General features: G+C 40.9%; 1 long non-coding RNA gene across 2 annotated transcripts in view; it reads right to left on the bottom strand.

The window, feature by feature from the left end:
• Nucleotides 1-368: 368 nt before the first annotated feature.
• The window catches only part of LOC128341713 (uncharacterized), a 35325-nt gene continuing 14650 nt past the window's right edge, over nt 369-21043 (bottom strand). The window contains exons 1-3 of one of the 2 annotated variants that reach the window (XR_008314523.1): nt 12204-12506; nt 11759-12012; nt 369-2805 (exon numbers count right to left, since the gene is read on the bottom strand). This is a non-coding gene — a long non-coding RNA (uncharacterized LOC128341713). Of the gene's footprint in view, nt 2806-11758; nt 12013-12203; nt 12507-21043 lie in introns of those variants that run through there. The other variant, XR_008314522.1, reaches the window with a different exon arrangement.

The raw sequence follows: 21043 nt of genomic DNA, 5'->3' as shown, positions 1-21043 counted from the left end.
GAATATGTGTACAGTGACTTATATTATATTATATTTTTTTAACCTGTAGCCCCTTTGGGGTGCTTCCTATAGGCTGGGGGGGGGGGGTCTGCAAAGGTTACCCCTCCCACTGCTGGCCTCTAGGGCCTCGCAGAGACCATTTGAGCATGTGCAGTGGCCATTTTTTAAAATAATTGTGGTTTTTTTAATGGTCGCTGAAAACAAAATGACCACCACGCATGCTCAAATGGCCTCTGTGAGGCCTGGCATAGCCTAGGGCCTCACAGAGGCCATTTGAGCATGTGCAGTGGCCATTTTGTTTTTGGTGGTCATTTTTTTTTTTTAAAAAATTATTTTAAGAATTTGCGCCCCCCTTCAAGTGTGCCCGGGGCACGTGCCCTGCCTGCCCCACCCTAGATATGCCCCTGTTGGTCACCAAAAACTGACCAAGGATTGGGGAAGCATTTAGGCCACACTCTATATTTGCTATAACTGCACTAGCTGCCTGTACAAACTAGGGATGTGCGAGCCAGACACTAACCTGGTTCGGCTCGAATCTGACCCAGATTTGAGCCACTACAGGTAGCTCAGGCTCAATTGAGCCCAACCCGTTCCAATCCAGCCTGCAAGCTGGCTGATATGGCTTGTGGGCTGGCTGTGGGGGGTGGAATACTTGTAAAGGGCAATCCAGCTAGGATTCCCCTTTACAAGTACAGGGGATCTTCTGATCTTAAAAAAGGCTTTACTTTTAAAACGTTAAAGCAGTGCAGTGGTGGGGTGGGGGGGTGAAGTGGCTTTATTTACCTATGAAATGAAGTCTAAGAAGGTTTTTCTTTTAAAATATTAAAGCAGTAGGTGGGAGTGCTTGTATTTACCTTTGAAATGAAGGCTTTCAGGTGGTGGGGGTGGACGCTCAGGTGGCGGATACTTGGGAGGCAGCAGCAAGGGCTCCTCCAGCTGCCCTACCCCGGGCTGTCCTTAGGGCATGGCAAGCAGGGCGACTACCCCTGGCTGATTTGCCCTGGGCCCCGCACCCCGCCAGGGCTCAGTAAGGACAGCCCTGGCCCCACCTTCCCAACTGATAGTCCGGCCCAGCTGCAGCCCGGTTCAGGCCTCTCTGTGCGCACACTTTGTGACTGGGGATGATGAGGGTTGCAGTTCAGCAACATCTGGAGTACCATTGGTTGGGAATCTTGGCCATATCCTATTGGTTGTAAAAATAGTTTTGGCCACATCTACTCCAACCTGGTTCAGTGTAGTCACATCTCTTTCTCCCCTATTGTTCTGGTAATCTTCAGCTAGCCCTTTGTTTGTCCCTGGTTAAGCTGCCCTAGAAAAACTGTAACCTGTAAGTGATCCTGAAAATTAGGCCTATGGAGCTGGAAGTTAATTTGCAAGCTTTAACTGCCTTATATGTCTGGTCTTTTCCTCTACCACAGATCCTTGTCCCTAAACTTCTAATAAAGATTCATTTCTGTATTTTGAGCATTTGGGTTAGGAGCATGCTTGAACACCATGAAGGGTGTTTATCCTCCTAGGATCCTGTTTGGCTCACACATTTCCCCCTAAAACCTGGAATACAAAGGAATGTTGACTATGTCTTTCCATTCTCTTTTCCAGAGAAAAGAGGAATCTGGAGAGGCAAGGGGTGGGTAATGCCCAGCTGGCCCTTTCCCCACCAAGATCAACATCACACCATCGCCATTGTTGCTTGTCGAATTTTGTTAATCCTTCTGATCCCAACTCATGATCCCATAAGGACCATTTTACCTGAAAACAAGCAACCCACCTAACAGTGTAAAAGATCCTGAGGAAAGTGCAGATGTATGTGCATGAAACCAGATGTAGAAGCATCATTGTAGCTTCCATGGTTTTTTCAAAATATCAAAATAGCCAATGGGGTGGGGTATAGCAGTGGGGTGGGGAGTATTTCCCTGTGCTGTAATTCAGATGAAAATCTCTCCCCCCCAGTTGCTCTTACCCTTTGAGGGACCTTTCATTAGATCTTCAAGCTGATCTTGTGGTAGCAAGCTTGAATTGCCCCCTTTGCTAAGCAGGGTCTGCCCTGGCTTGCATTTGAAAGGGAGACATGTTTGAGCACTGAGTATAAGATAGTTCCCTTAGGGAATGAAGCCGCTCTGGGAAGAGCATCTGCATGCTTGCATGCTGAAGGTTCCAAGCTCCCTCCCTGGCATTTCCAGATAGGGCTGAGAGAGACTCCTACCTGTAACCTTGGAGAAGCCACTGCCAGTCTGTGTAGACAATACTAACTAGGTGGACGAATGGTCTGGCTCTGTATAAGGCAGCTCCCTATGTTCCTGTATTGCTAGGTTTGAATGGCCATGAAGACCACTTGCTTACTAAGAGGTGATCTCTCTCATGTAGCTAAGGTAATAGCCCAATGTACACCAGCTGTGTTTGAGATCGGAAACTGGTGATTTTGAAACAAGCAAACAAAAGGATTTCTAATGTCATGCAGAGGATCAGCGCAAGGGATGGATGTTTGGCTCCTCAAAGGCTCCTCAGGTTAATGTCATGCATCCTGGATGCTCTGGGAGGGCCTGGCTGGTCATGCTGCATCACGGGCTGATAATAAACAGGATGAAGGAACAGCAGCAGTCGGAGGGAGAGACAGGCAGTGGCGCTGGCCTGCCAGGCAGACATATGCTGAAAAAAACAGAGAGGAAGCTATGATTACAATGGAAAAAAGAGACCCCAAACTCCAGGAGGCAAATGATGAACTTACTTTGATGGCTATAAAAAGATGCTCTGGGTGACTGTCAGTAGTTAGATATAGGTTCTGTCCATGCAGTTTCCCCCTTTTGCCTGCTATCAAAACATGATAAATCTGGTGTAAATCGACATGGAATTTGTACCCACAGATGGTTTATTGATGGTGTCTGTATAACCTTATCATGGTGTCTGTATAACCTTATCACCTATGATTTTATGGACTGAAATAATTTAGTTTTTATCTGAGAGGCCAGACTGATGGCCCAAAACAAAAAAGAAAAGAAAACAAAAAAGGAATGAGCTGCATTCAAAGGAAATTAAACAGTTTCTGAATATTGTCTCCATAAATGAACACCCATGCTTACAGTTACTTTTATTTATTTTTTAACATTCTGCAGTGATTTCCCTGAAAATCTTCTCCTGGGCACAAAACCTGCCCACTCATGGATAAAAAAAAGATAAATGTTAATAGTTTTTCATGCATTTTAACTATGAAATAATCAATGCTACCATGAAAACAACAGATCCATGCCCACTTACATCATCAAATGTGATTATCTGAGACAGGAATGCACAATTCTGATCATGCTGCACTGATATGTTAAACATGGAAAAACATTTTTGATACAAATTTAACTCAGTATTTTACTTCCTTTGCCCATTCTCTTTCTCTGTATCTCACTGTGCTATTCTCTCTCTCTCTCTCTCTCTCTCTCTCCACCACCATCTAAAGGGTGCCATCAAGTCGGTGTCGACTCCTGGTGACCACAAAGCCCTGCGGTTGTCTTTAGTAGAATACACGAGGGGCTTACCATTGCCATCTCCCATGCATTATGAGATGACGCCTTTCACCATTGCTGCCCAAAACAGATGTTTCCCATAGTCTGGGAAACATACCAGAGGGAATTTGAACTGGCAACCTCTAGCTTGCTAGTTAAGTCATTTCCCCACTGTGCCATTAGGTGACTATCAGGGAACAATTAGTCATGATATTGAGAGATCTGCAACTGGATCTCCTCCTGTTTTGTATTTAATAGCAGCAATTAGACTATTAATCAGATCAGGACCCTTCACCCACCATATAGATGCATTATGTTTTGGATACATTATGCCCCCTGTGGGGGCAAATAGGAGCTTTAAGGGGGTAATTTTAAAGGAAAGTGGCATGGAAAGCAATAGTTATTCCCCCATTGCTGTGATCCCAATCAGATTCTTCTCTCTTGTGGTTGCTATGAATCTTTCAAAAAGAAGCAAGAGATCTGATCCTGGATCTCCCAACATCATGTCTAGCGGCATCCTCAGTTACGCTAATTTTTTTGTTTCCCTCCCTACAGCTCAGTACACAAGACTTTCATTCTCCCAGCAATTCACACACCTGATTATTTAAGTGGCTTGTGCAGTGTGTCTAGATGGTTGCAGCAGGGTGGAAAAACTGGTGCTACCTCACACAAGGCATGGTTCTAAATCCAGGAAGCGAAGGAGCTATGCAGACATTCGGCTAATGAATGTGGCTGACATCCTGACTTACACAGCACTTGCACAGTGTGAAGAAGCACCTGTGCTGCTGAAGTGTTCCTGACTTATGCAGCATTAGCACTTACACAGGGAGAGGCAAATTTAACTTATCTTCCCTTCCCCTGGAAACCCCCTGTACCACCAGAAAATATGTCCCTGAGGGTCATGCAGTCCTCAGAGGCATATTTTTGAGTGGCACAGAACATTTCCAGGGAAAAGGAAGATAGCTTATATTTGCCTCTCCTGTGCAATCACTGCTGCTCAGTTAGTTGAATCCACCCACAGCACAAACAAATCTCACTTCGTGGTGCCCGTACTGCATTAGTCAGGACGTTGGCCTGTGTGTGTGTGTGAGTGTGTGAGAGAGAGTTTCCAACTGAAGTAAGCATGCTTCCCCTCCAATTCCATATGCCTGACCGTCACACATTAGCCTATGTGCATAGCTTCTATTGTACAATCTGTACATCCAATTGGACAGAGCATGTGACTGGAGCCTACACATACAGAGATCTATAAGAATAAGCCAGTAAGTATGCATTTGGCTGACACATGGAGGTCAGCACACAGAGGAGTACAGTCTGCTTCTCTCTATATATATATATCTATCTGACAGGCAATAGTTGCACCATTGTGGGTAATACAGTCACAGTGCCTATATTGCTAAAGTTGGAGACTTGGATGTTACAGGATAAAATAGGGGAGTTACAGGTTGCCTAGCAAATCCATAATAAAATAGCAGCAGAGATATTAGAGCAAATCTATGGCTTGTGATGTGATGTGTATGGGAAATAAATAGGTAGTGCTTGAACTCCTAGTATAGGTAGGTAAGTATGATTTGATAGGTATAACCATGTCTTGCTGAAATGACTCCCAGGATTGGAATGTAACAATTGAATGATATCAATTGTTCAGAAAGAACAGCTGCAACAGCTGTTAAAAATGTGTACACCTGCATAGAAATCTAAGAGTGTGAATATGGTAGCTCAGTGAGAAGCATCTGCATAAAAATAAATGAAGACATATATTAAAACAACAGTGTAGTTGCAGTCTACTACTGACCACTGAGTGAACTGCATCCTACAGTATTAAACACCTGTGATGCATTCTTTGAACCCCATCTACCATTTTTAACAAATCCTGGAAATGGGTGAGCTGCTACAAAACTGATGCTGAGTTAATGTCCCGGTCGGCAAAAATGGACAAAAGGAGGGTTTGGCAAACTACAGACTAGTCATTCTGACTTTGATACCAGGGTAGATATTAGAACAGATTATGTATGTATGTATGTATGTATGTATGTATGTATGTATGTATGTATGTATGTATGTCCCACTCTATCCCATAGGCTCAGAGTGGCTTAGTATTTTTTCAGAAGTTAGCAGCCTGTTCCCAAGGGACTCATAAACTTAAACAAAATAAAGTAATAAAGCAGTCAGTTTGTAAACAACTTGATAACAACACACTGGCCAGTAGAAGCCAGCATTGGATTTGCAAAGAATAAATCCTGACAGACTATTATTATTATTATTATTTCTTGTTTACACAGTCAGACAGGTGTTATTGACTGGTTTGTTTTATCCAGACATCGAGTCCTTCCCAAGGACCTGGGATGACTGAATTTTATTGTCAATTGTTATAGATATTGTAGCAGAATATAGGCTGTTTCCAGTAAAGCTGCTTTTTATAATTGGCTGATGATGATTTCTGTGGCCCCTATGGTGTTGAGGTGCTCTTCAAGGTCTTTTGGAAGTGCACCCAGGGCGCCAATTACCACTGGGATTATTTTGGTCTTTTTCTGCCACAGCCTTCCAATTTCAATTTGTAGATCTTTGTATTTGGTGATTTTTATTATTTCTTTTTCTTCTATTCTGCTATCACCTGGTATTGCTAGGTCGATTATTTTAACTTGTTTTCTTTCTTCTCGACTACAGTGATATCTGGTGTATTGTGTGGCAGATGTTTGTCTGTTTGTAGTCGGAAGTCCCATAATATTTTTACATCTTCATTTTCTACCACTTTTTCAATTTTATGGCCCCAACAATTTTTGGCTACAGGTAGCTTGTATTTTTTGCAGATGTTCCAGTGTATCATCCCTGCTACCTTGTCATGCCTTTGTTTGCAGTCATGTGATTTTTTTACAACAGCTGATTAGGTGGTCCACTGTTTCATCTGCTTCTTTACAAAGGTCGCACTTGCTGTTTGTTGTGGATTTTTCAACTTTTGCTCTTATTGCATTTGTTCTGAGTACCTGTTCTTGCGCAGCCAGTATTAAGCCCTCTGTTTCTTTCTTCAAGTTGCCATTCTTAAGCCATTGCCATGTCTTGGTGATGTCTGATTTTCCACTTATATTGTGCAGATATTGACCATGCAGGGGCTTATTTTTCCATTTTTCTGCTCGGTTCTTGACTTGTTCTTTCTTGTAAGCCTGCTTTGTTTCATTGGTGTTGAACAGTTTCTCGTTATTGATCATTTGAAGTGCATCTTCTTCACTGTCCTTGATATATTCTTCAAGGCCTCTTTTCTCCTCCTCTACCGTTTGTTGGACTTGGAGCATTCCTCTTCCACCTGAGCTGCGAGGGAGGTAGAGCCTATCTACATCACTGCGGGGGTGCAGAGCATGTTTGATAGTCATGATTTTCCTGGTCTTACGATCCAGCGTCTCTAGCTCTGCCAGGGTCCAGTCTATTATTCCTGCAGTGTATCTGATAACAGGTATAGCCCAGGTGTTTATGGCTTGTATGGTGTTCCTGCCATTGAGTTTGGACTTGAGGATTTTTCTAACTCTCCTGATGTATTCACTTCCAATTTTTCTTTTAACTTCAGTGTGTGCAATGTTTTCAGCCTGGAGAATGCCCAAGTATTTGTAATGTTCTTTCTCTTCCAGGTTCTTGATCTTGCTTCCATTCGGCAGTTCTATTCCTTTTGTTTTTCTTATTTTTCCTCTTTTCATTATTAATGCAGCACACCTGTCTAGTCCAAACTCCATTGCTATATCGCTACTGAATATACGGGACAGTGTTTAGCAGTGATTCGATTTCTGACTGGGACTTTCCATACAACTTCAGATCATCCATGTACAGCAGATGGTTGATTTTACTTGATGTTTTAGATGTTTGGTATCCGAGGCCTGTTTTGTTTAGTATTTGTGAAAGTGGAGTCATGGTGATTACAAACACAGAGGGGATAGTTAGTCCCCTTGGAAAATACCTCTTCTAATGCTAACCTGTCCAAGTGTCTCACCATTGATTGTTAACTGTGTACTCCACATGCTCATTGCTTTTTTTATAAATATCTGAATGTTTTTGCTGACACCAGTAGTTTCTAAACATTTTCGTATCCATGTGTGAGGCAATGAATCGAAGGCTTTCTTGTAGTCACTTCATGCAACACTTAGATTGGTTTTTCTTCTCTTGCAGTTTTCTAAAATCATTTTGGCAATCAGCAGCTGGTCTTTTGTGCCTCAGGTGTTCGGGCAATTTCCTCTGTTCAACCGGAAGCTGTTTGTTAGTTAATAAGTGTTGCATCACTTCATCTGCTATTATTCCAGTTAATAATTTGAACATGGTTGGCAGGCAGGTGATCGGTCTATAATTACTTGGAACTGCACCTTTTGCTGGGTCTTTCATGATGAGGTGAGTTTTCCCAGTTGTTAACTATTGTTCAATATCACCTCCTTGCAAAATGTGATTGAACTGTTTTGATAGTTGTTTATGAAGGCTTGTGAGGTGTTTAAGCCAAAAGCCATGCAGTTCATCGTCGCCTGGTGCAATCCAAATTTTAATTTTCTTTGCTCTTTCACTTATTAATTCTGGTGTTATTATTAGATCTTGCATTTGTTGGTTACATTTTTCGACCTCTTTCACCCAGCCTGCTTTTTTATTATAATCTATTGGATTGTCCCATAATTTCCCCCCAAATTGCACTGTTTCTTCTTTATTTGGAGTTTCTACATTACTTTCAGTTTCCCCTTCTATGCTTTGGTAGAAACGTCTCTGATTCGATTGGAATTGGAGATTCTGCCTGTGTTGTGTAATTCTGGCTTCGTATCTGCTAATCTTCTTTGACACTGCTGTTATTTGCTGCTTTATTATTTCCAGGACTTCTCTAATTTTCCTTGAATCTAGGTGGCATTTTTGGCTCAGATACTGTTTGGTGTTTTCATTCTTCAGCTTCTTGTCTTTCATATTGGTGTATTAGGGTAGACTTGACCCAGTAGGGAAGGTTCTTTTCTGGGCAGATGGAGCCAATAATCAGCCCAGAAGAGAGGTCTTAAAGATCAAAGCTTTTATTCTGCAGAGGTACTACTTTGGCTTATGCTCAAAGCACGACAAAGGACCATTACAGAGAGCATACATTTATACTCTTAAAATTGTTCTCCAGAATAACGTGTTGTTCAGCTACATAGCAAATACGTCATCATGACTTGCTAGGATTAGGGAATAAACCACAAACATGCACGCAGGCAGACAGACAGCCTTATCTCCCTCCTTCTACATAACACATTCCACAGATGGTCACTGTAACCTAGAGGGAATATTGCAGGCAAAGCTAGTTCCCTAATAGAGAACCATTATTCAAACTACTTCAAGCTGTGCATTTACAGCTTTACTATACATCAATATCTTTCAGTTTACTAGCATCTGATCTAAGCCTGGAGATTTTATTTTCTAATCTAATCTTCCATTTAGGTGATGTACTGCTTTCTTTTTTTACAGGTCCACTGATCTTATATCCGAGCTCTTGTGTTGTTATTGTTGCTGCACTGTACATTAGTTGGTTTGTTTTTTGCAAATTATTGGTTGTTATTTCTGCAAGTGCAGCATTGACATCTTTTAATGCCTGAGCAAGTTCTTTTTTGGCAACTTTTTTTAGAGCTGGAAGTCGAACTCTGGTGGTTGTTTGGTTCATGTGCTCAGTTATTTTTTGCTTTAGTTCTTGTTGCTTTTCTGTTAAACGGAATTCGGGTTTTTGAGATGAAGGCAAAGGGGAGGTTGCCTGGTTTTGATTTTGAAACAGTTCAGCAACAGTAGCACCCTCGATTTCCAACACCTCCTCCACCTGCGCCTGAGCAACTGCTTCAGTTGGTGGTAGTTCTTCTTCCATGTCTTGAGCTTGTGTTGCTCTTTGTAGTTCTTCCAGCTCAACTCCTGTGAATACTTTATTTCTTATTATGAATCTTCTCTGGTCTGCTAGCCTTTGTTCTGTTATTTCTGTATCTGGATGCTTCTCTTTCCAAATTTGGTACATTCTTTTTAAATAACCTCTTCTAGTTGGACTAGACTTGTAATAGCAGATCATTATTTCCTTGTTGGCATTTTTCGTATTTTTTTTCGGTTAAGCGACGTTTCTTCCAGTAGCTTTGCTGTCTCCTGCCTTGGTTGCTCACCTGAAGATCCTGAGTCCTGTTGCCCACTTGCCACCAGATGTCCAGGCACTATAGCACCTGGCGCGGTCCTTGTTGACCCGGGCAACGACCGATCCGGTATAGATTTATTAAAGTTACGTCTCACCATATTGTTGATGGGAGAGGCACTCTTTGTCTGGCTCCTCTGGTGAGACCTGTCCAGTATGGTTGGACCTCTGGCATAGCTCTCACCTTCCTCAGAGCACACAAGCCCCACACCCACACCAAGGTAGTGCCTCACTGGGGGCCCAGACTATTATTATTATTATTATTATTAATTCGATATCTATACTGCCCTTCCAAAAATAGCTCAGGGCGGTTTACACAGAGAAATAACCAACAAATAAGATGGATCCCTGTCCCCAAAGGGCTCACAGTCTAAAAAGAAACATAAGATAGACATCAGCAACAATCACTGGAGGTACTGTGCTGGGGGTGGACATGGCCAGTTACTCTCCCCCTGCTCAGTAAAGAGAAACACCAAGTTAAAAGGTGCCTCTTTGCCAAGCTAACAGGAGTTTAAAATTCAAAAACTAGTCGAATCTCTCTTTTTCTGACCAGGTTGCTAGCTTAGCGGATTGTGGGAATGCTGTGGATATCATTTATCTTGATTTCAACAAAATTGTTGACATACTTCCCCATAATAGTTTGGTTAGCAAACAGGTCAAAGGCAGGCTAGATGATGATATTATCAGGTGAATTCACACCTGGCTAGAAAACTATACTCAAAGAGTGCTCATAAAATTAGAAGAAGGTTTCAAGTGGGTGCCACAGGGCTCTGTTCTGGGCCTGGTACTTTTCAATATTATTGCCAGTAACTTAGGTGAAGGGGAAAGAGGGAATCCTCATCACATTTCCTAATGTCACAAAACTAATGCTTCAGAAGATAGGAATAAAACAACAACAACATATTTATATACCACTTTTTAACAAAAGTGTCCAAAGAAATAGAGAAAAAAAGAAATAAATAAATAAGATGGATCCCTGTTCCCAAAGGCTCACAATTTAAAAAGAAATATAAGACAGAGACCAGCACCTGTCATTGGAGGGGTACTGTGCTAGGGGTGGATAGGGCCAGTTTCTCTCCCCTGCTAAATAAAGAAAATTACCAGGTTAAAAAGGTGCCTCTTTGCCAATTTACAGGAGTTCAAAATTCAAAAAAAACTAGATAGAATTGAAAACTGAGCTGAAATGAACAAAATGAAATTTAGCAGAGACAAATACAAAGCCCTATGCCTGGGCAAAAAAGAAACCAAATGCATAGACATAGGATGGAGGATACCAGGCTTGGCATTACTACATGTGAAAAGTACCTTGGGGTTGCAGTCAATCACAAGCTGAACATAGGAAGCTGCCTCATACTGAATTGGCCCATTGGTCCATCTAGCTCAATATCGTCTACACAGACTGGCAGCGGCTTCTTCAAGGTTGCAGGCAGGAGTCTCTCTCAGCCCTATCTTAGAGATGCCAGGAAGGGAACTTTGGAGCCTTCTGCATGCAGGCGTGCAGGTGCCAGAGTGGTCCCAATTCTCTGAGGGGAATATCTTACAGTGCTCACATATGTCTCCCATTTAAATGCAAACCAGGGTGGATCCTGCTTAGCAAAGGGGACAATTCATGCTTGCTACTACAAGACCAGCCTTTTCTCCATAAGTCAGCAGTGTGAAGCACATGCAAAAAAGGCTAATGCAATTAAGCTGCATTAACAAAACCATAGTTTCCAAGTCACAAGAAGTAATGGTTCTACTTTTTTCTTCACTAGTCAGACATTATCTGGAGTACTGTATCCATTTCTGGGTACTAACTGCAGTTTAAGAATGATATCAATAAACTAGAATGGATTCAGAGTAGGGCAACAAAAATGGTGAGTGGTCTGGAAAGCAAACCCTGTGAGGAAATTTTGAATGACCTACAGTAGGTATGTTTGGCCTGGAGAAGGGAAGTCTGAAGGGGGAACATGATAGCACTCTTCAAATATCTGAATGGTTATCACAAAGAAGAGGGCAAAGACTTACTTCTCTGCTTCTCCAGACAACAGTATGTAATAGGCTTAAGATACAGAAGGGTAGATTCCAGTTCATCATTAAGAGAAACTTTGTAATGGTAAGAGTAATTTGACAATTTGACCTTGGGGGATGGTGGGCTCTCGCTGGAGGTCTGTAAGCAGAGGATGAACAACCTTCTGTTGGGGTGCCCGAGTTCTGGATTTCCTGCATCAAACGGAGGTTGGAGAAAATGGCCTACCAGGCCCCCACCCAACTCTATGGTTCTGTCATGAATGATTAGTCTTGTTTGTAAGCTCTCAATTTCATAGTGGTTTGCGATCCTCTTCTCCCCACAGCAAAATACTGGAGTTGTGGAATCTCATCATCCTCTCTGATCTGTGGGAGAAATGTTACTGGTACTATATGTTTCTTTTTTCCGAACATAGCAAATGTTATCATCATGTGTATGGAATGGAATGCTAATGTCAGGAAATAAGACCCAAAGCACTTGCATTGCAATAGCCTGCTCTGTCAGATTCAAGCCTTCAGGAAATCAAATACTTAAGGCATTGATGCCCTTGTCTTACCTCTCCAAATAGCCATTGCATAATCAAGTGGACTTCCAGCTAGGAGGGCTAGGAATTCCAGTGTGTTGTAATTTCCATCATGATGGCCAGATTAATTTCTTTCGCAGCAGGCTTACTGCAATTCTGTGTACTGTGCAAGTTCCCAAGAACAGAATCTTATAAGCCTTTGAAAAAGAGAAACTCTTTAATACAGCTACCAATCTTAAATCACTATAGGCACTATCAAGCAACAGATAAGTTTTATTGTGATTATCATTATTATTACTATTATCAGCATTATTATTATTTACTCCATAATGGGAAATAAAGAAAATTGCATAGTTGTGAATATGTTTCAAAGACATTTTTGAAATGATTTGAAAAGTGAATATGTTCTGCAGCATTTTTGGTATTCAATCTACTTTACACCCCCCCACCCCCGGCATTTTTCTGATTCATAATTAACATTAGTATTTTTACATTAAAATAAATGAAGATTAAATCAGGAATAGCCAGAACATCCCTATTGGCCACTTACATTAAACCAGTTTAAGAGTAATTTTATCTTCCCATAGAAATTTACTATTGTATTTCTCTTGAGGATACCATGGACAGCCAGAAAAACAAACAAATGGATCATAGAACAAATCAATCCAGAGTTTTCACTCGAGGCACAAATGACCAAGCTCAAACTATCATACTTCGGACACATTATGCGTAAACCCAGCTCCCTGGAGAGTCCATAATGCTGGGAAAGGTTGAAGGAAAGAGAAGAAGAGGCTGACCAGCAGCAAGGTGGATGGACTTGATTACGACAGCAATGAATGCACCACTGAGAGACCTTAAAGGCCAAGTTGAAGACAGATCATCTTGGAAAGAATCAATCTATGTGGTCGCTAAGAATCGTCACCGACTTGACAGCACTTAATCAATCAATCGGTTTCTAGGACAGGGTGGGCTAGGGAGTTCTCCAGGCATCAAACTGCAATTCTCAGGATTCTTTGGGAGGGAAGCTGTTTGATCAAAGTAGTATAAAACTGGTATAAACTTGTAGTGTATATATGCCTGATGATGTCTGAGACAGTGTGGGTATGGCGGCGAGTGGCAGCAGTGAGCCCAGAACCTGCACCCAGTAGGGATGTGCAAACTGCGGTCCAGCGGTTCGGTCTGGATGTTTGGGATCGAACTGAATGCACCCCCCCCCCAGTTCTGTCCGGACTGGAACCAAACCGCGGGATAGGTCTGCGAATTTTTAAAAATATTTTTTAAATTAAAGCTAAATATCTGTAGCCCCTTTGGAAAGCTTGCTGTAGGCTGCGTGTGTGTGTGTGTGTGTGTGTGTCTGCGAGGGTTCCCTCTCCCCCCCCCATCACCACTGAGGTTGGGTAAATGTAGTATTTTTGGCCCTTTCGGGCCTCTGTAAAGGTGAGCAGCGGCCATTTTGGCCACCACCGCACATGCGCAAATGCCCTCTGCAAGGCCTGGCATGGCCTATGGCCTCACAGAGGCCATTTGTGCATGTGTGGTGGTGGCCAAAATTTGGCCACCGCTCACCTTTACAGAGGCCCGAAAGGGCCAAAAATACTACATTTACCCAGCTGCGGCAGTGATGAGGGAGGCCAGAGGGGGAAGAGGGGACCCTTGTGGGACCCCCCCGGGTCCTACAGCAAGCCCTCCAAAGGGGCTACAGGCATTTAACTTTAATTTTAAAAATTTACAAAAAAAATTGTGGACCCCCCCCAGATTGGACCCAGGGGTGGGGTTCGATGGGGGCCGGACCGAACTGGCCTGGTTCCATTTGCGGCTCTTCCGGCTTCGAACTGAACCAGGCCAAATGGTTCCGTACACACCCCTAGCACCCAGCTCCAGAGTGAGGAGGGAGAAAAACCATTCCCTAGGGCTCCCACCCCCGTATCCAGCTCATAGTCTAGCATTTCCCCCTCTCCCTACCTTGCTTGTAGAATTTTTTTTATCATCATGAGAACTACTCTGTTATGTTACACAAGTGTACAGATGTCTGTACACTTGTACATCTTTTGTGTGAATGACTGTACCTGTGCTCATTTTAAAAGTGAACCTGGATACAAGCTTCTTAAATGCATGGTACAGGTAGGAAGTGTACTGCTGTACGTGTGTTCAGCATAACATATGAATGACTATACATGTGTACAAATTTGTTCCTTTATACACTGTACACTCATTGTACAAGTGTTGAACATAATGTAGAGAGTGGCTGGTCCAGGTGCACCCAGTGTGCCTCACTGCCGAGTAGCAATTTAAACCCAAACCTAGTCCATCACTCTAACCACTACATCACACTGGTCCTTTAATTGGCTTAAATTGTTTATACTTCATAGCCAGATATTTGTAATCGGAGTTCAGGATAAATACTAATTAATGCAATAAAAACAATAAAGCACGAAGGCATTCATTATAAAGATAACATACAATCATTTGTATGTTAGTGCTATCCAAAAAGCATAGTTCTTCTGACAAACAATGAGACTTGACAAAGAACTATATACAAACGTGTCGCTTTTGCAGACCTACTTCGATCCCACAAGGTCTTCTTCAGCATCATTATCAACGTAAGTGTTTTTAACTGAGTACAAAAAGCTCACTCCCAGCAATTTGCTGGACCTGCATAGTTTTATGGTATTCTTATTAACATCTAGTTTATAGTGTGTACTGCTAAATTTCCATTAGAGTTAAGTTTTCATGATATTGTCAATATAGTATTTAATGTGACAGATTTATTCCCACAAAGCTAGAATTTGGACCAACAGGTCTCCAGTGAAGACCAGTTTGAGAGGAGAATATTATTTACCTGCGAAGGGTAAGTTTACTATGTGAAGTCTGTTTGTAATCCATGTTTGTGGGTTATAGGGGAGCACATCTCCGTTACAATGGTGCTGTACTTGTATCCTAGAGATTGGTACTCACAAGCCTGAAAACCAGAACAAGTGATACATCTTGTAATGCAACTGAAGGGTTGCAATGCATCTGGCAAGAACTATAATGTATTAGCATTCTTTGTACAGGGGAATGGTGTTGTATATATTTTTCAGAATTTACATTAAAACGATTCCACTATTTTTAAAATACATATTTTACTGTTTATCACATTAGGTAGTGTTTGTCCTGACCTTGTCTTAATAATTCATTTTTATTGGCCAGAATATCCTTTGTTTGTTTGTAACAGATAGACATATTCCATCCTTACTACAGAATTGCTTGTAACTTTTTACTTCTTTCCCACTGATTTTGCAGAAATGTGGGCTTCAAAAGGATGTTGCGAATGAAATTCAGAGAAGGGCAAACCAATTTTATATCAGCTGGAATATGCTTATCTGTTAATTTAAAAACGAGTCCTACAAAAGTGAGTATTTCCTGCTCAGAAGCAGAATTGCAAAGTCACTTTTCACAATGGTTTATCTGAAGTAAACAGGAGAGGGTTGCTTCTGTTGAACTGGAATGGCAGGGAAGATACTGGAAACTGAGCACATATGGCAGGGCAATGACCTTTGGTGTGTTCCTGCGGGAAGAAGTGGAAAGCTTCTCAGCAAAAGAGATGGGGCAGAATTAACCCCAGAACTACCAAGGTCTCCAATATTGCAGGCAGCACTTGTGTAGATTCCAGAAGGGTTCATACCGAGGGTAAATGTGGAAACACCAAATCTGCAAATAAAATATACCATATGCTGGTAGAACTGGCTGTATTAGAAAGCAAATTTGGCCTTATTCCAGGTAGAAAACATTGAAAAAGCATGGCACGATTTCTGTTTCTGGGGATGATGATGAGCATAACTGTTGCAGAAGAAGGAGCTACAGACGAGGTTCCTGAGTTCATTGCTATAGTCATTGCTCCTACTGCTGTTTGTCATTTAATATAGTAACAATCTCCTCCATTAGGTGTCAGTTAAGAACAAATGGGCAACCAGTCCTTAGCAAACCAAAACTAACAAGATAATGGCTGACATCCTGAATAAAGCATTCCATTGTGCTACTTAGGAGTTACTCTAAAGGCCTACTAAATTTCAGTAGAACTTCCTCTAGTAAATTTAGTCAGGATGTCAGTCAATATGTGTGGTGTGGTAACGCTGAGATGTGTCTTAACGTATTGGTCTGTGAGGTGTGAGTCAGGAACTCTTCACCCAGGCTTTTGAATGAGAGTATTGTGGTTTTTTTAACTGCTGCTGCTTTGTGTTGTGTATTAATATTGTTGTTGTTATTGTTATTATTATTGTTGTTTACACAGTCAGACAGGTGTTATTGACTGGTTATCATCGAGTTCTTCCCAAGGACCTGGGATGGCTGGATTTTATTATCAATGTTGTTGCTGTTGTTATAGATATCGTCGCAGAATATAGGCTGTTCCCAGTAAAGCTGCTTTTTGTAATTGGCTCATGGTGATTTCTATGGTGTTGAAGTACTCTTCAAGGTCTTTTGGAATTGCACCTAGGGCGCCAATTACCACTGGGATTATTTTGGTCTTCTTCTGCCACAGCCTTTCAATTTCGATTTGTAGATCTTTGTATTTGGTGATTTTTTTCTATTTCTTTTTCTTCTATTCTGCTATCACCTGGTATTGCTATGTCGATTATTTTCACTTGTTTTTCTTTCTTCTCGACTACAGTGATATCTGGTGTATTGTGTGGCAGATGTTTGTCTGTTTGTAGCCGGAAGTCCCATAATGTTTTTGCATCTTCATTTCCTTCAACTTTTTCAATTTTATGGCCCCACCAATGTTTGGCTACAGGTAGCTTGTATTTTTTGCAGATGTTCCAGTGTATCATCCCTGCTACTTTGTCATGCCTTTGTTTGTAGTCAGTCTGTGCGATCTTCTTACAACAACTGATTCGGTGGTCCACTGTTTCATCTGCTTCTTTACAAAGGTGGCACTTGCTGTTTGTTGTTAACTTTTCTACTGTTGCTCTTATTGCATTTGTTCTTAGTGCCTGTTCTTGTGCAGCCAGTATTAAACCCTCAGTTTCTTTCTTCAAGTTGCCATTCTTAAGCCATTGCCAGGTCTTGGTGATGTCTTATTTTCCAGTTATATTGTGCAAATATATATATTTTAAAATATTTTTATTCAGTTTTTCCACCACACAAATGGAAAGCACAAATAAAACAAACAAATAGACAAGAAAAGAAAAAAGAGCACATAAGGACTTCCATCTCATCACTGAAACAAGTGTCAGTAACAATACCCAGGTCTTACCAGTAGTTTCATCATTCTTCCCCTGATTAATCATATAGAAATCAACTCTGGGACAGCATTTGTTGTTACTCCTCAAAGGCCTGATAAAAATCCATTTTATAATGTGTTTTCAGATAAACAAGAAGAGGGTCCCAATCCCTTTTAAATACATCAAGTTTATTTCTTAATAATGCTGTTAATTTTGCCATTTCTGCCAATTCTAATACTTTAAGTATCCAATCCTCTTTACTCGGGCAATGACTGTCTTTCCATTTGCGTGCAAATGTCAGTCTTGCTGCTGCTGTCAGATACATAAAGAGGATCCAGTATTTCCTCGGCAAAGCATTGTTGTCAATACCTAATAGTATTGTTTCTGGGCTCTTGGGAAAAGTCATTTTAAACACTTTTAAAACGTATTGTGCAAATATTGACCATGCAGTGGCTTATTTTTCCATTTTTCTGCTCGGTTCTTGACTTGTTCTTTCTTGTAGGCCTGCTTTGTTTCATTGGTGTTGAATAGTTTCTCATAATTGACCATTTGAAGTGCATCTTCTTCACTGTCTTTGATATATTCTTCAAGGCCTCTTTTCTCCTCCTCTACTGTCTGATGGACATGAAGCATTCCTCTTCCACCTGAGCTGCGAGGGAGGTATAGCCTATCTACATCACTGTGGGGGTGCAGAGCATGACTGATGGTCATTATTTTCCTGGTCTTATGATCCAGCATCTCTAGTTCTGCCTGGGTCCAGTCTATTATTCCTGCAGTGTATCTATAACAGGTATAGCCCAGGTGTTTATGGCTTGTATGGTGTTCCTGCCATTGAGTTTGGACTTGAGGATTTTTCTAACTCTCCTGATGTATTCATTTCCAGGTTTTTTTTCACTTCAGTGTGTGCGATGTTATCAGCCTGGAGAATGCCCAAGTATTTGTGATGTTCTTTCTCTTCCAGGTTCTTGATCTTGCTTCCATTCGGCAGTTCTATTCCTTCTATTTTTGTTATTTTTCCTCTTTTCATTATTAATGCAGCACACTTGTCTAGTCCAAACTCCACTGCTATATCGCTACTGAATATACGGACAGTGTTTAGCAGTGATTCGATTTCTGACTGAGACTTTCCATACAACTTCAGATCATCCATGTACAGCAAATGGTTGATTTTACTTGATGTTTTAGATGTTTGGTATCCGAGGCCTGTTTTGTTTAGTATTTGTGAAAGTGGGGTCATGGGGATTACAAACAGCAGAGGGGATAGTGAGTTCCCTTGGAAAATACCTGTTCTAATGCTAACCTGTCCAAGTGTCTCACCATTGATTGTTAACTGTGATTGTTAACTCCACATGCTCATTGCTTTTTTTATAAGTATCTGAATGTTTTTGCTGACACCAGTAGTTTCTAAACATTTTAGTATCCATGTGTGAGGCAATGAATCGAAGGCTTTCTTGTAGTCAATCCATGCAACACTTAGATTGGTTTTTCTTCTCTTGCAGTTTTCTAAAATCATTTTGGCAATCAGCAGCTGGTCTTTTGTGCTTCTGGTGTTTGGGCAATTTCCTTTCTGTTCATCTGGAAGAATTTTGTTAGTTAATAAGTGTTGCATCACTTCATCTGCTATTATTCCAGTTAATAATTTGAACATAGTTGGCAGGCAGGTTGTCGGTCTATAATTACTTGGAACTGCACCTTTTGCTGGCTCTTTCATGATGAGGTGAGTTTTCCCAGTTGTTAACTATTGTTCAATATCACCTCCTTGCAAAATGTGATTGAACTGTTTTGATAGTTGTTTATGAAGGCTTGTTAGGTGTTTAAGCCAAAAGCCATGCAGTTCATCGTCACCTGGCGTAGTCCAATTTTTAATTTTCTTTGCTCTTTCACTTATTAATTCTGGTGTTATTATTAGATCTTGCATTTGTTGGTTACCTTTTTCGACCTCTTTCACCCAGCCTGCTTTTTTATTATAATCTATTGGATTGTCCCATAATTTCCCCCCAAATTGCACTGTTTCTTCTTTTTTTTGGTGTTTCTACATTTTTTGCAGTTTCTCCTTCTATGCTTTGGTAGAAACGTCTCTGATTCGATTGGAATTGGAGATTCTGCCTGTGTTGTGTAATTCTGGCTTCGTATCTGCTAATCTTCTTTGACACTGCTATTATTTGCTGCTTTATTATTTCCAGGACTTCTCTAATTCTCCTTTAACCTAGGTCGTATTTTTGGATCAGATACTGTTTGGTGTTTTCATTCTTCAGTTTCTTGTCTTTCATATCTTTCATTTTACTAGCATCTGATCTAAGCCTGGTGATTTTATTTTCTAATCTAATCTTCCATTTAGGTGATTTACTACTTTCTTTTCAGGTCCACTGATCTTATACCCGAGCTCTTGTGTTGTTATTGTTGCTGCACTGTACATTAGTTGGTTTGTTTCTTGCAAATTATTGGTTGTTATTTCTGCAAGTGCAGCATTGACATCTTTTAATGCCTGAGCAAGTTGTTTTTTGGCAACTGTTTTTAGAGCTGGAAGTTGAACCCTGGTGGTTGTTTGGTTCATGTGCTCAGTTATTTTTTGCTTTAGTTCTTGTTGCTTTTCTGTTAAATGGCATTCGTGTTTTTGAGGTGAAGGCAAAGGGTTATTATTATTATTATTATTATTATTATTATTATTATTATTATTTTATGGGTTATTAAATTTTTATATTGAGATTATTTTTATATTTATATTATCTGTACTTTTGTATTATGTGTTTTAATTTATGTATTTTAATTATGCTCTGTTTTAATTTTATTGTAAACAGCTTTGAGATTATTTTAATGAAAAGCGGTTTAAAAATTTAACAATAAATAAATAAATAAATAAAATTACTATGGCTGTATTGTCTGACATTTTCTGTAAACTGCAGTCTGGTGATTGGGGAAGTGAAAGCAGGAGAGTAAATACTGGAGGAGCCATTGGAGTCATCCTTGCTTGCAAGCAACAGCCAGCGAATGGAGATAAGGAAATGCTGAATGTAAAAATGTCATATTTTTATGACGGGCTTTCTCTGTGGCTGCCCCGGGGCTTTGGAATATGCTTCCCGCTGAAGTAAGAGCATCTCCATCTCTGCTGGTTTTCAGGAAGACCCTCAGGACTCACCTGTTCTCGCAGGGTTTTAATTAGAATTAATTTTATTAATAATTAATTTTAATAACTATTTTATGTGATTGTTTTTATGGTGTTTCATGGATTTTAATCTGTGACTTTTTATATTGTTTTAAATTTTGTACACCACCTAGAGATGTACATGTCAAGCAGAATAAAAAGATGATAAATAAATAATACTACACATTTATTTTACCAAAAGTTCCTGGAAGACACTACTGGAGGAGGGGTATTAGGTGTGTGCATGGAACTGGCTAACCCAGTTCAGTTTGAGTCAGAACCAGACCTGAACTGGATGGGGCCAGTTCATTCTGGCACCCCCTCAACCCCTCCGTTAGGTTTGATCTGGGGGGGGGAGTTCACAATTTTTTTAAAAATATATATATATATTTAGAACTTACTTCCTCTGGGGGACTTGCTCTAGGTGATGGTGGTGGGTCTGCAGGGGTGTCTGCAGGGGTTCCCCCAACCCACCGGCCTCCTTGCCTCCCAACCCGGCCCATTCAGCCGGCTCTTTGGGCCTTCCCCCT

Source organism: Hemicordylus capensis, chromosome 1 (genome assembly GCF_027244095.1).
Source record: "Hemicordylus capensis ecotype Gifberg chromosome 1, rHemCap1.1.pri, whole genome shotgun sequence".
NCBI lineage: Eukaryota > Metazoa > Chordata > Lepidosauria > Squamata > Cordylidae > Hemicordylus > Hemicordylus capensis.
This window is presented reverse-complemented; position numbering and strand designations above follow the sequence as displayed.